We start from the raw sequence: 15,751 nt of genomic DNA, 5'->3' as shown, positions 1-15,751 counted from the left end.
CTCCGTGCTGTCAGCACAGAGCCCGATGCAGGGCTCAATCTCATGAACTGTGAGATCATAACAGGAGCCCAAATCGAGAGTCAGATGCTTAACAGGCACCCCAGGATTGTGTGGTTTAACGCCAGATTTTTTGATACAGTAAATACTAAAATAAATAAGCCTTTGCATCTTCATTCTCCAGTCCCAGGCAGCATTTAGCATTTAGCCTCCTCCCTGACCTACACACACATTTTCAACTGTTTCTTCTCCTTGTATGCTACCAAAACCTTTAGGTAACTAAATAACCAGTATCCAATGTTTGCAAATGCTTTTTTTTTTTTTTTTTAAAGTCGCAGTGTAGTTAACATCCAGTGTTATATTAGTTTCAGGTGTGTGATACAGTGATTCAATAATTCGATACATTTCTCAGTGCTGGTTCGGACAGGTGTGCTCTTAATCCCCTTCACCTACTTCACCCATCCTCCCCCCCCCCCCCCCCCCCCCCCCCCCGACTCTCTGGCAACCACCAGCCTGTTCTCTGCATTTAAGAGTCTGGGTTTTTTTGTTGGCCTCTTTTTTATTTTGTTCGTTTTAAAAATTAAAACCCTGAAGCCTGAGATGCTTGTTACTTTTCTATGCTGAGGCCTAATGGAATAAAAACTGGTAAGGACATTTGTAAACAGGTGAGGCAGAGGAACACCTGGATGTGAGAACTCACCATTCAAAACGACTTGAAATAAGTTACTGAGTGGTGACCCCGAAGATGCTAGAAACACTGTTTCAGCCCTGACCACCTCCAGTGGGTTTTTTTCTGTTTTAGTCTCTGTTATAAATGGAAGAATCTATCCCTGAAAGGGTCAGCCAAGGCCGTGTATTTACTTTCTGCTTCCGCCTGAACTCTAGCTTTTGCTTTCATTTATGGCTGGTGCTCAGTGGCTGGTCTGGTGTTGCAAGAGGGAATTTCAAAGCAGAGCCCACAACCAGGTTTTCTGCCGTGGGAGAGACCATGTTCTGGGTCTACGGCTTCAGCTGTCCAGGTCTCCAGGAGCCTGGCCGCATCCTAGGAGGGCAAAAGCAACAGTGGGTGTATGCAGGACAGCTAGGACAGCTGTAAGTACAGCTGCAGTCCGGTGACGTGATTCAAGCGTTCGTCAACACTATCCAGCAATTACTCTGAGGAGATTCATCTTGTTGACTGAGTGGAAGTAAGGAAAAAAAAAGGAAAAGAATCATGTGGAAAGGGGACTGTTCTCAGGTACGGCAGACCTTCACAGGAAATCTAAGTTACTGTGCACAGTGTTGGTGGTGAATGAGCTGGCCAGACCACCCCAGATATAATAAACCGTGGGCTCCACAGAAAACAAAGAGGTTTAGGGCCATGTGTCACACAGGCATGCGGAATCTATAGGAATTAAAGTCAGAAATGGTACAGCTGGGTTGTGATACCTACACCAACCAGCTCTCAGGAAGTCACTGGACACTCTAAGAATCAGCTCCCTTACTTGAAATACAAGAATAAGAACAAAGTTGGCAGATCTAGTGAGGTTTAAATGTCTCCCATGAGCCTCCTTACATCAACACCGGTCATCAGATTAAAACACGAATCGATCATGTCATTCTGCTGCTCCTGAGCCTTCACTGGCTCCCACGAGGTAAAAACCAACTCTCAGCATTGCATTCAAGGACTTTCACATATCAGCCCAGCCCCCAGCCCCCACCTCCTGCTTCCCTCTGCTTCAAACCATTCCTCCTTTACCTTATCATGCCCATCCTCTCAACCCTTGGTCTCTCTCCCCAGAATGCCCTTCTCTGGGCGGTAAAGTCCTACTCAGTCTTTGAAACCCAGACCAGACGTCACCTTCCCTTACCCAGTCCCCCTCCCAAAGTCTGTTGGTCCTCAGAACATGAACAACACCTTGTTCACCTGCCTGCGACGGGGAGCATTGCGCCTACTGTAATTGCCTGTATCTTTATCCATCTGCCTGCTGGGCTGTGAGCCCCAATTCAAGGATGATGTCTTATTCTAGTTTACATCCCTGTCACCCAGCGCTGTGCCTTGAAATCTTAAAGATGCTCGCAGAAGTGTTGGCTCCTATGTGGAAATGTGAATTCATGAAGGTGTTCTTAAGCTGGAAAGTGTCATTTAAGTGTAGTATTATCATTAATGAAGGTGAAGGACCGAGCAGCAAGAATCGGTCCCGGAGATTTGCACTTAAAGGAATGAGTATCAAACCCTTCTACATCTAAATGCTACGTGTTCTTCCAGGGCCCTGCAGGGAAGTGGGCGGGCACACTGGGGGTGAGCCCCTTGGGGTGCCAAGGCATAACGCCCTACCCAAAGCTGGTCTGTGGAACTGCACCTTCACCTGATAGCTAACTGAAGATTCAGAAGGATCACCTGTCAGACTTTCTCCAAATCAAAACTTACAAACCTGTGTGCCTCCAGGATTCCTTCTTCTCAGCAACTGTTTTCCTTGCCTTTCATACATTCTGAAGTGACATTTAACTGTGAGGGAAAGAGGCACTGGATTCTGAGCCCAGACCGACCTGGATTCAAAACTTGAGCCTGTGTTCATTCCCAGCGTGCGGCTTGGCTAGCACACGCAGGCTTGCAGAGCCTGTGACGTCACGTCTAAAACAGGAAAAGTGCCTAACAAGGAAAACCAAGTGCGACAAATGTGGAAGGGAGTATCGCACGCTGAAAATGCTAGGGAACTGTAAGATGTTCTTTCTGTGATGAGAGGTAGACAAGTACCAGCCACAGGCTTACTTTCCTTTGTTACTTCTTCCTCCTTTTCTCTCTCCTTTCACATTGCGAAAGTACATCTCACTGGTCTCACTGGTCTGTTTCTGTGTAGAGGAGTGTTTGCTCCAAATCTAATAAGGCTCATCTAAGGGACAACTTTTGGGGGAACATAATAGAGTCAGCAGCCCCCATGATAACAGCATTTCTTTGATCTCTTGCCACTGAGTGTTGTTTTGAAAGTTAATTGAGGATGAAAGCATCCCCCCAAAAAACTACTGTCAAAGGAGATTCCAACTCACCTCAAATCCAACCAACTCTGTTTTGCACGTGTAAAACTGAGATGACAACCACTGCATAAATATTAAATGAGCAGTGAGATGTCAGTGTTTTCATTACTGTGTGCAGTGGGACTCTGAACGAAGCTGAGACCAGTTTGGTACACCTGCAGAGGCAGCATGGGTTTTGATATAACCACGATATTTGATTTGGAAATTTAAAACATACAGTGTTGCCAATAGCTCTTAGTTTAAAAAAAAAACGCCATTTCCTATAAGAGCTTGAGATGCCAAGTATTTAGGTTTACATGAAAATTTGGCTCACAAATGCCTCAACGAATAGGAAAATCTGTCTCTTGGCGGGTAACGGAAGTCAAGCAATTTCTTCCTCTTCACCCTCTTCAGAGGGTGAGACGCCAGTGCTGAACTGGTGTTCCACCTCACAGGGATCACGGCACGAATACTTCTGGTCTCCCAGACTGTAGCCTTATCCCCTCCAGTTTTTCTCCAACAAGCTACAAGAGTGATCTTTCTAAAATGCAAATCTGATCATATAATGGCCTAATCTATCAATAGCTCCAAAATGCCTTCAAAATATGTTAGCAGGATGAGCTCTTGCCTCGTGGTCCAATCTCTGCTCTGATTCAAGTCACACTCCCATCCCACCTCACCTCTTCTGTCCCCGGTGATTGCCCTGCAGTTCCCTGACCACACCATGATTCTGGGCCTTTGCTCTCACAGCAACCTCTACCTGGAATGTCTCTGACCACTCTCTTCCCTTGGCAGACCTGCACACTCTTCAGGACTCTGTCAGGAGTCAGCTTGTCCAGAAAGCTGTCCCTACCCACCCTCTCCTCAGGCTGCTGAGGGTGCCCCCCTCTGAGCCTGCCTCTCTCATAGACTCATCATATTGCATTCGAACCTTGTAGTGACTTGTCCATTGCCCCCATTGGACTGCCATTGTCTTGAGGGCGAGGATCAGATTTAATTCATAATCCCATCCCCAGAACTTTACATAATCTGGTCCCTACTGGACCGTCAGTAAAAGTGTGGTAAATCAATCCACCAAATGGCACTAGACTGAAAGCTGGGTATGACTTCTTATCCCAAACATGCCAGCAATTAGTGTGTGGTGTTGGATCTAGGCCGAGAGAGACTCTATCATGTGTATTTCACGCCAGTAAGTCCACATAATTCTTTCTCTCACTGTCTATGGGCCAGTACCTTACCCCCAAGATTGAAATACTGCCAATGACTTTCCTAACCCACCTTGTTATCTTAGAATAGGTAATAGATCTTTCAAAGTCCAAAGAGCTCCTTACCTTCATCCTCCCCACAGAGGGTGACCTCTTGAAATGTTTGCAAAGTGGCAGCAGTCCTGTTCTTCCTCTGTAACTGCGAATGGGACAGAGTCTTCTTTGTTACTTATTGCATCTACTCATTTAAGACATTTTCATTAGGAACCTACTACGTGCCACCTGCTCCCATGGACCAAGATAAGAGGCATGGGTGAATCTGCCCATTAAACAAAATAGCTGAAAAATACTCAGCATTATACATTGTAGGTCCAGGCTACTGACTCATTAGATACGTCCCCTTATATAAGGAGAAATGTAGAACCCAAAGGCCACAAACAAAATTAAGATAACCGTGGCACAAGAAAAGTAATTAGGCCCTGTAAATAGCTCCAGCTGGGATATACATTGTACATGATGATGTGTAGTCTTTCACGGGGATCTGAAGGGGATCCCTCAGATACACCTACGCTGCATACAGTATGAAGGGTTTTCTTTGATCCCCTGGAGCCCATTTGGAATTCTTGGGCCCCCAAGTAAACAACTCCCAAACGAGCATGTCGAGGTCTGTGCCCTCAACATCAGCCATTCTGATCATCCACACAGAAACAGAAGCTGGGTCTGGGAATGGAAGACAGGGCTCTTTGTCTCCCTGGGGAGCTCTGGAAGGCTTATTCTTGCCTTGATGAGAGAAATCTAAAGATTGGATTTTTCAGGGTCAATAAGGCACCTTGTTGAGTAATTTACAGTAGAATGTGAAAACAAATACAGGAGGGAAGCACGCCAAACAGCACACTCCCCTGGTGAAACAAAGGGAGGAGGGCTCTGGCTGACTGCTCCCAAGGTGGTCTGGTTCATTCTTATTTATTTCCGTTCTCCCACACATTCCTCTGGATCCTGGGGAACCGCTCCTGCTCTGGAGTTGGTCCGTTCCCAGGTCATCCATCCTGTCCCTCACCTCAGCCTAAGTGTCTCTAGCCAGAGGGGAAACACGATTGGGGAGGGCCGGAATACACTACGGCGGAAGGAGAGGGAGGAAGATTTGGCACCGGGGATGTTACAGAACATGAACCAGGCTCAAATTATAAGCCAGCAATTTACATGAGTCTTCTGTGACTGTTTACACTGCTGTTTATTTATTTATTTTTTGAAATCAGTACTTATCTTGGCCACCACGGCCACATGTAGCTGACATGAAAATACAGAACACCTTCATGAGACTCACGGTCGCCCAGTATCCGTACAATCCCCTGTTCTTCCCCCCAACCCTCTCTCCCTCTTGAAACCACAACAAGGAAATCACAGTACTAGAGACAACGTGGGCCCTTGGGGAAAAGGGACAGAGGCGCCAACCAGGAGCCCCTGCCTTCAGTTCCCTTAGTAGAAGTCAAATATTGCAAATACTTTCTGCAAGCTTTTCATAGTTGCTGCTTTCTCTAGCTTAAAAGATCTTAATATGGCTATTAGTCCATTTATCACTTTCTCCTCATATGGGCTTGGCAAGCAGACAAAATAGACAGGAGTTCAAATCCAGACTCTGCATGGATAGACTCTGTGGCTTTTGGCTAATTGTTTATTTAGTAAAGCACAGTTCCCCAATAAATATTAATAGATGTCTTCCCAGAATCCTCCAAAGATCCTTAAACCTTAGCTTCCTATAAACCATTATCTGTTTTTGTTTAATTCAGGATTTTCTTTTTATCTTTAATTTTTGTAACATTTTACACATACATATTTTAAAAGGTAATCTACTATCTTTAAAAAAAAAAATTACTAGACCAATTTTCTTAGGAAAAACTGCCAACTCCACCCTTTGCCAGTGGTTCTTTCCCATAATCAGAAAACACCTAGCCTAGCTTCCACATCAACTGGAAACACCCTTCACTGGGACACTTGATGTACCCATAGCCACAGTTCTCTGAGGAATATGCTGGAATCCTTGGCCCCTCCTTAAAATGTGCTCTCAAACAGTGGAGTGTAGATGAGGTGAAAAAGACACTGTACACATTTTTTTGTTTCTTGGGGTCTTGCTGACAGCAGGTGTTTTCTCACTTTGTCCCAGGAGGAAGAGAAAGTGGCATTTTATTTGGTCAGTAGCTATTTTTGGAACTATTACTCCATACAAGGCACAATATTGGCCACTGTGGGGGATGCAGAAATGAGTCAGACACCGTATCTTCCCTGAAGAACTTACAGGGAAGATAAAATGTTCATTTTGCACACTTTTTGGAATGCCTGCAATGTGCATATCCTCTTGTAGGCCCTGGGGATACAGTGAGGAAAAACAGACCAAGCTCATGTAGTTCATATTTTCTTGGGTAAGCAAGTAAATTAACAAATAGCTTCAGATTGTGATAAATGCTAAAAACAAAAGAATAGAGGATAATGTATTGGAGTGAGGTGCAGGATGACCTTGGTAGAAATGACTTGGGAAGTCAGAGACACAGAAAGTGCCCATGAAGGAAGATGGGTAGAATAACAGGAAATGGAGTTTCAGAGAAGTGGACAGGAGTCAGACATGACTCTTTGTAGACTAGGGGTCTGTAAACTCGTCCTACCAAGTGTCAGACAGTAAGTAAACATGTTAGGCTTTGTGGGCCATGTGGGTCTGTATTACAACTATTCAATTCCGCCATTGAGACAACATGCAAAATTATGACTGGGGTTGTGTTCCAATAAACTTTTAGTTATGGACGCCGAGATTGGAATTTCACATAATTTTCACATGTTACAAAATATTTTTTTTCCTCAGTGTAGAGACCATTTTTAGCTCACAGGCTGGACAAAAACAGGCGGTAGGCTGGATTTTGGTACAGTTTGCCCCCGTTGTACACCCCCGTTGTACAGTACGTTAAGGAGTTTGGATTTTATTCCAAGTGTACCTATGAGATTTCAATGAAGGAAAGTATTGTGATATGGTCTATGCTCTGAAGAGATCGTTCTGGCTTCTGTGGACTGGTGAGGGGTATGTGCACAGGCGGAAAGACCAGTTGAGCTCTGAAACTGTCACAGAGTACCAATGTGAAACAGCGGTGATGTGGACAAGAGTAACAAGCATGGAATTAAAAGAAATTAAAAGGAGGCTGATTTGAAATGTGCTGTGCAGGTAGAGTTGAAAACACAAGTGCCTGAATTGTTATAATACAAAGTAGACAGGACTCAAGCCAGGGAGAATGACAGATACAATTACTGTCAGAAACCAGAGACCGTGAGCTGGTGTTGAAGGAGCCTGAGCCTCTCTCACATGGGTAGGTCTTTGACAAGAGGGGATGGGAGAGACATCAGGCTGGAATGATGGTCTGACTGGTGATGGGGAAGGAACTCTGTTCTGAGGTAGACTTGATCTCTCCAAACCTCCCGTCCTCATCTGCAAACTCATTAAACTGTAAGCTTCTTGAGGCCAGGGACCATGTTATTTGCCTTTCCATATCCCTACAACCTAGCTGGTCAATAATCTTAACATCGATTCAGTAAGTCTTTTCTGACCTACTCTATGCTATGGCATATGCTAGCAACATATATATACACATAGTTAATGTCCTCGCAGAGCTTATAGGACTAAAGAGAACTGAACTAATAATGCTACACAGGGACACTATCTGGTGGTCCAAGAGATACAATGGGGACTTTGTGTTATCTTGGGACCAGAGAAGGCTTATGAGCAGGAGTGACATTTACATTGATTGCTGAGGGAAAAGGAAGGGATTTTTAGTGAAATGAAAGTCAGAAAGAAGGAAAGAACATTTCTGGCAAAATGAACAGTGTGTGTGAGAGGAAGAAGCCTGACATGTCGAAGATCTAAAAATCAGAGAGAAGAGAACAAGTGGGCACAGTGGACCGTGGCTAGTGGGTGGAGAAGGCCAGGTCATCCAGGGCCCAGGCACAAGAGGAAGTTGTAGGGGCGTTTTGGGCTCACACAGCCTGGGCTTTAATTCCCAGCTCTGCCACTTGTCAGATCGGTAGAAAGACTGAACAAGTGTCTTAGTCCATCTTGGAGGACTGTTGTAAGAAATAAATGAGATTTTCTGTATGAGAATCCAGTAGATTTTCATTAAGTGATAGTCTTCCTCCCTTGGCTCACAGGACAAATGCAGGGAGTAGTGCAAACTCAGAAATAGGTTAAATGCCTGGTGAAGGAGTCCTTATCTTGTAATTTACAGGAAGCCCAATGGAACAACGAGGACTGTCTCCTATAGAAGCCAGACCAGCTCCATCTGAGACTCCACTCCATACTTCTACGACAGAGGGTGGGGTGGGTGTCCAGAGATCAGTAGGGCAGGGTCCTGCCTTCAAGGGTTTTAATTATGTAAAGTTATAAAGAGGAGTGTGGGGTGTGAAATGGGTGCAGTAGGATGAACGAACAGCCAAACAGTGCCGTCCTCCCAATGAAAGCTCCTTGTCTGGCCGGAGAGTTGGACTGTTGTTGCTTTTGCCCCTGTGGCTGCTTATTTTAATTCCATGAGGACCCAAAAGGATTCAGAAATCTGGGAATTGGCCACATATCTTGGACCTTGTGTGTAGAAATCAGACAGCTGCCACTACGTTTCTCTGCTTTGTGCCCTTTGGAAACATAAAGCAGCTTGCCAGACCTCTCTCCCTGCAGGCAAGAAGGGCATCTCTCTGCTGGGAATAAAACAAAACAGAATCTCAGCATCCCAGGAAGCTCAGCCAGGAGAAGGCCCTTCCCCTGTGGAAGAGGCATCAGATGCTGCCTATTCTCAGAGTCCCAGCCTTCAGCTCTCTGTCACTTGGTTTTGAGTCCCTGCTATTGTTCAGCTACATCCACTGCAGCCTTTAAAAAGCCTATACTTGTTAATAAAATCATTATCTGGACACTATTAAAAGGACTCAAAAACAAGCTGTTTTCGAAAAAATCTGTCTGGACATCCTATAACTCAAGGATATAGCAGTGTTCCAGGGAAAATGGAAAAGCCAAAAGTATCTGAATTAATGACCTGTGCGACTATTTTCAGTCCAGAGTGTATTAAAAGTGCCCATACAGGGGCGCCTGGGTGGCTCAGTCGGTTAAGTGTCTGACTTTGGTTCAGGTCATGATCTCACAGTTTGTGAGTTCGAGCCCCACGTTGGGCTCTGTGCTGACAGCTTAGAGCCTGGAGCCTGCTTCGAATTCTGTGTCTCCCTCTCCCTCTGCTCCTCCCCCACTCATGCTCTGTCTCTCTCTCTCTCCTTCAAAAATAAATAAAAACATTAAAAAAAAGTGCCCATACATATAGCCCAGATAATCATGAAATAAAATATAATATCAATGTATAATAGAATATAATAAAGAATATAATAATTATGAAGCCCAGATAATCCAGGTTAGGAACAGAGCTCTTTCACGCCATCAGGAGTACTGGACTGGTACATCTTGTCGTACCCACAATTGATATGTAGGTTTCTTCTGGGCAGCCCCTGACACTGTCCCCCTGGTTGCAGTCAAGTCCATGGATGCCCACCCTGCAGGCTGTGTGCTGCACCAGTTTCTGGGCCACCCTGGCTTGGGCTGGAAGAACTGGTGCAGGAAGCCTGGGCACCTGTACTGCCCAGTGCCTGGGGCCTGACCACTGGGCAGACCTCCCCAGTGGTGACTGCTTGGTAACTGAACTTTTGCCCCAGATTCCCTCACTGTACCACTCCTGCCTCCTAAAGGAGTTTATATACCTCATTCTTGCCTCCTGGTAACAGAATGTTACCTAAATTATGCCTAAGAAATCTATTTCCCCCCGACATTCTACCCTGGTGGTCAGGATACATCCACCCTTAGAGTCTATCTAAGCAATCACCTAGCATTTATTCACTGGTATGATGGTAAGTGTTTAACAATTGGCTCTCTGGGGGGAAAAGTGTGTGTGTGTGTGTGTGTGTGTGTGTGTGTGTGTGTACCTTCACATAAGTCTATTGTAAGTTTTACTGATAGGATATGTAGCACACAATTTAAAATCATAATAATAAAATATACAACACTCTTTTTTTGTAAATTTCTTCTAGCCTGTTGATTCACCCAAAATGCTTTTTGTTTGTTTTTATCAAACTCTTGAGTCTGTAAGCCAACCTGTAGCTGTAATTAATGGATGAGTATAGTTGCCACTTAAGTGTTGGTTGATATATTCGTGTACTTTAAGGAAGCAAAACAAGATGAAACAACACAGGCTTATCATGGGACATCACTTGTTGATCAGTGGCATAAGCAACTTCTTTGTCAAATCAAGTAATAGTTTTTGAGTACTGGAAGGATATTTCCTCAGGTTTTTTGTGCTATTCACAATGAAACAGCCACAGAGATTTTAACCTGCATTATTAACATTTTCTTCATCGCTTTCTTAAGTCTAGACTAGTGATCAGCAAATTTCTCCTGTAAAGGGCCAGAGAGTAACTATATTAGGCTTTGTGGGCCACATATGGTCTCTGTCACATACTCTTCCGTGTGTGTGTGTTGGGGGGTGGGGGGGTGGAGTGGGTTTTACAATTCTTTAAAAACATAAAAACTAAAACCCTCCTTAGCTCCTGGGCCACACAAAACCAGACTGAGGCTGGATTTAGCTCACGGAACTGTAGTTTGCCAATACCTGATCTAAACAGTTCACAGAAGAAAAAAATCAAGACCTGACTTCCGATTTTTATGGTGTAACTATTCCCACCATGGCCACTTCCAACTTCCACTGCCGACACAATATCACGAAAATGACTGGGAAGCGATGTGCCCTGGTGCACCATCATACATGTTTCCACTGTTCAGGTGCAAGAGATATCAGTAACCTCAGGAGCATAAATAACAGCAAAGTGCAGTAAAACAGGGAGTAACAAGTTTTAAATACTTACTGTCTTTGTCTTTAATTTATTTAACTTTAACTTTGTATGATTTAATTTTTAATGATGGCTGTGTTTAACCACTAGCTCATAAAACTCCTGAGATCTCAACAGTCCATTCTCACAAGCTATGTGGCTCAACCCCGGTGCCCTGCTGTGTTTATCCCATGCACACACAGTTGAGGACCAAGCCCTGACTTGCCCCGGCTCCCTGTTTGTGCTGCCTCTCAAAGCCACCTCATCACACCACCCCACCTTAGATGCACCGCGATGGGTGGATTCTGCGCCCTGATAAATCTGTGACCTTCCCAACTCAAATGTTCTGGGAAAACCAGGAGGTGAATATGCCAAGGAAAGACAGCCTATAAACGAAAAGATAAAAGTGATTTCTACACGAGCTGGGGCTTGAAGGTTACTTATGCTTCCAGTAACCCTAATGGTGCCACTGATTCAGACTTTCTGAGCCCAAAACTGCAGAAATTACTGAGAGAAGTTTTGTTTGGAGGCATGCCTGGTGAAGTGTCCAAAGAAGTACATGAAAGGTGAAGTTCTCTGAAAAGGTGAAGGCTGGCACCTAGGTCATCTGGAAGACTGGGATTCATTCAACAAGCACTTTGTTGCTAGGCTTGGAAAAAGAGAGAAAGCTACTTGTGATAGTAAGAATCACACAAATGATAACACCTTTCATTTAGAAAGCCAAGGGGATCAAGAGAAAGAATACAATTAGATAATAGCCATAATCGGGTGAACTATTAGGAGGGAAATAAGGATGCAGGTGGATTGGACTGTGGTTACTTGTAGTGTACTTTTCAAAACCCTGAATTTTAGACATCCCTGCTTCTGGTCTGTATCCGTGTGCTGCTCTGTCATATAGCAGGCAAAACTATGACAGTACACAACGTAGACAGATAGGGACATACCATTTTTGTGGTTGCAGAATCTGACCATAAGTAAATGAAATAGCCCTCTGATTCCAAGTTTGCTTTTAATCTTCTAGAAGTAGTGGGTGCAAGAAGGCGTTACTACTGTCAAAAAAAAAAAAAAAAAAAAAAGTCTTTTGCCCTTAATTTAAATCATTGTTTTTCTAGGGAAATTTAATTTGGGGGAAAAAAATGTTTTTCTAATTAACTGGAAGACTGTGTGCTGTGCAAACAATAAAGATTCTTGTTTGAAAGTAATGCATGCCCCCACTCCTAGGACTACCAAGGGAATTTAAAATAAAAAACGCGAGCAGCTCTGACCTTGTATTCTGCCAGAGCTAAACAGAATTCCCAGATCCAGAGTTTTCACGTCAGTTCCCAATTTCAAACCCACAAGTGTTGAGTGGGTTCATGCTTCGGCAAGACACATCTTCTCATCTCTAGAAACAACTGTATTTGATCTCTTCCTGGTTTCTCGGCATGTCCCTCACTCCCTCTTTCTTTCTCTTGTGCTATGGTTGGCCTCAAAGGTTAGAAACTGCACAATTGGATGAACCGGGGAGGATTTCATAATGTTCTGGTGATGGGCTGGGCAGTCTAGCCAAATTCCGTTCATTAGCTAAGGCGCCGGGGTGAGTGTGGCCAGTAAGAATGCCGTTTTGGTTCCACTGAAGTGCTGATAGGGAACAGGAAATAAACTTTTATTTTTTTGGTTCCTGAGCAGCAGTATGGACAAGTGAAGAGTCTGGGATGCTGGGAATCTGGAGGCCAGGAATTAATCTCCAACCCAACCACTTACTGGGCAGCTCAAGCAACTTCTGTTCTCTTTCTGACTGTTTTTTTTCTATTCTGACACTGTTTTCTTATTCTTTATGTACTGGCATCAGATTTCTGTCTACCTTAGACTTTAAACATTCCAAAGTCAGGAATCAAGGAATCAATTCACTAACCGTTTACTGAGCCACCTATGCTGTGCTAGGTGCCATGACAGGCGCTTCGTAAACTGGTATTAATCCAACATGGTCCCTGCCCTCAAAGAAAGTACAGACTACAGAGGAGGCAGATCTCTTAGAAAATAAACACAAAACAAACAAAGCAAGTGGAAGTGTGAGAGACATATTAAAGTTACTATGGCAAAATGGCAAAGGAGCTTCCATTGGAAAGCCAGGGGAAACTGTGGAAAGGAAGGGACTTTGAACCGCTCCTGTTTGAATAAAGGGGAAGACAATTTGGGGGAAGAGGAGAGCATACCAGAAGAGAAAAAAAACATAAAGACAATCAGTCTGAGGTCAAGTGACATATGGCTAAAGTGAAGGGTTCCAGCAGGGCCTGGGCATGAAACAGGAGTAGAACCCACCAGTATACTCCTCCTGGCGTGAGTGCAGGACAACAGCTCTGGGCTTTCAGGGGTTTCAGACTTGAGGGAGACTCTTGGACAACAGCAGGTTTTAGATGTTTTATCAATTAAATAGAAATTTACTAGACATTGCTGTAATGTTATCTCCTTATGCCTTGATTTTTGCATAGTGTCCACCCTCTCAAGAAACTGGCCTGAAAACTTAAAAAGTGTTACCAGCTGAAACAGGGTGGATTATTCACATAGTTCACACCAAGAGGCTGGAAACTTACCTGAGCTTTAGATTTGGTCCTCTTTGTGCATCCTAATGCTTCCGGTCATGAATTTTCTACTCTTACATTGATTCTGTGACTTTTCTCCTTACATTATAGGCTTCAGGTGACAAGGCCAGACCTTCAGGAGCTCTTTTCCTTCTTAACCTTTCAGGCTGCATTTTATGTAGCTGCCATCCAGTAAATAGAGGTGTTCAGCTAGAACTCTCCTTCCAAAATGACTCTACATTTCTAAAACTTAGATAAAAATATTTGTTAAAATAATAAAGCATCATATTTAAAATATTCATAGCTATTTGATACAAATATAGTGAATCACAGTTTGAGCCAGAGCCAAATTTTCAGACGTACTAACACCTTGGTTTGGTCTGGTACCTTTCTTGCTAATGTTCAACTGCTATGAGCCATTGCATGATTAAACCCTGCTTCTGTTTCCCAGACCTAAGTAGAAACAGTTGCCCTGATCTTTATCTTAAAATTATAAGTCTTATACAGTTTTAAACTTCATATACATGGCTCCAGCCCTTCAGGGATTTAGAACAGGCTTACAAGTGATTTTCTTGTGGCTTTAATATTAAGTCTTTAAACTACCTACACATAACTTTCCAGAGAGACCATGCTAAGTTGCCTTCCTAGAATTCCCAGTGGGCTCTCAAAGTGATTCCTGCTGACTCTGTTTCCCTCCCTCATTTTTTAAGTGACCAGAAGCTCCTTTCTTTTATGTCAAAAGAGTCCACCAAACCAATGAAGTACATAGAGGAAAAAGACTGTTGGTTGCCCTCGGAATAGATTGTCCATTCCAATATGGAGGATTTTTTTCCTTCCATGTGAATCTTCTCTTTCATGTTCCAAGATCTAATTAGACTTAAATGCTTACAAGTTTGTTTTTTCTTTTAACGTTTATTTATTATTGAGAGACAGAGAGAGACAGAGCATGAGCAGGGGAGGGGCAGAGAGAGGAGGAGACACAGAATCCGAAGCAGGCTCCAGGCTCTGAGCTGTCAGCACAGAGCCCGACGTGGGGCTGGACCTCACAAACCGTGAGATCATGACCTGAGACGAAGTCAGACGCTCAACCGACTGAGCCAGCCAGGCGCCCCAATGCTTAAAACTTTCTATTAACTCCCAAAGCTGCACCACATCTCCTTACAAGGCTGCTTCTCTTTGTATTTTGTTTTGTTTCTCAAGAAGCCAGGTCTTCTTTTCCACCTGAAACATTTTATAAAACATATTTCAATAGAACATGAACAGTTATTATTCAAAAATAAATCATTTCTTCCAAAATTTTAAAGATTGTATCTTTGAACAACTTCTCATTAACCACTTGCCAGATAATCTGGTGGCAATCCCACTAATCCTTAGCTCTTCTTTTAGGAAGTCTCCCTGAATCCTTAGCCTGGAATCGGAAACCCTTGATTCTCATCCTTCCACTTGGAGTTCCCCACATCAGTCAATGATGCATGTCTCAGTGGCAACCAAAGAAATTTCTGTTTCCAGAATTTTCCTGTGTTCCTTGCTTTTTCTAGATATCCTTCCACATTTGTTACTGATTTTCATTTTGTTTTCTTTGTGATAATTTCCTCAATGATTTCCTTTTTTTTTCTTTTGGCTAGTTATATGCAACATTATTCTCTGATTACAAACCCTCTCCAAGTTGACTTTCAGCGACTTGGCTTCTTCAAGAGCTAGTAGCTCATAAGCATAATGAAACATTTTGGAAAAAATACATACATATATATGTATTTTATATAATATATAATATATAATGTATATTTTAAATTATATCTTCTAGAATATCTATTTGTAAGGAAGTATAGGCTTGATTTGAGATTTAACATCCAATGTTAATCATTTGATTCTAATTACATTTACAACATGCCTAAGAGTTTCAAAGGGCAAAGAACTGAAGAGTGAAAAAATTCACAGGAAGAAAAATATCTCCATGTTGGAAAAACCAGTCTATTGTGTGTGTGTGTGTGTATGTGTGTGTGTGTGTGTGTGTGTGTGTGTATGTGTATGTGTGTATGCATGCATATAATCAAACTGTATATATTTGATTTGTAAAATATTTAGGAAGCACCTTCTATCCACCAAAAA

The 15,751-nt window shown here is 43.2% G+C and overlaps 1 protein-coding gene and 1 long non-coding RNA gene across 2 annotated transcripts in view; one reads left to right on the top strand and one right to left on the bottom strand.

Moving 5' to 3' along the window:
• The window catches only part of ANKFN1 (ankyrin repeat and fibronectin type III domain containing 1), a 299,871-nt gene that overhangs the window by 210,544 nt on the left and 73,576 nt on the right, over positions 1-15,751 (top strand). The window lies entirely within an intron of this gene.
• On the bottom strand, positions 4,323-13,863 carry LOC122206533. The gene is made up of 2 exons (XR_006196506.1): positions 13,655-13,863; positions 4,323-4,395 (listed from the first exon to the last, which is right to left on the bottom strand). It is a non-coding gene; the product is annotated as an uncharacterized LOC122206533 (long non-coding RNA).

Source organism: Panthera leo, chromosome E1 (assembly GCF_018350215.1).
Source record: "Panthera leo isolate Ple1 chromosome E1, P.leo_Ple1_pat1.1, whole genome shotgun sequence".
Classification (NCBI taxonomy): domain Eukaryota; kingdom Metazoa; phylum Chordata; class Mammalia; order Carnivora; family Felidae; genus Panthera; species Panthera leo.
Note: the sequence above shows the minus strand (reverse complement) of the source record. Positions and strands in the feature narration are given on the sequence as shown.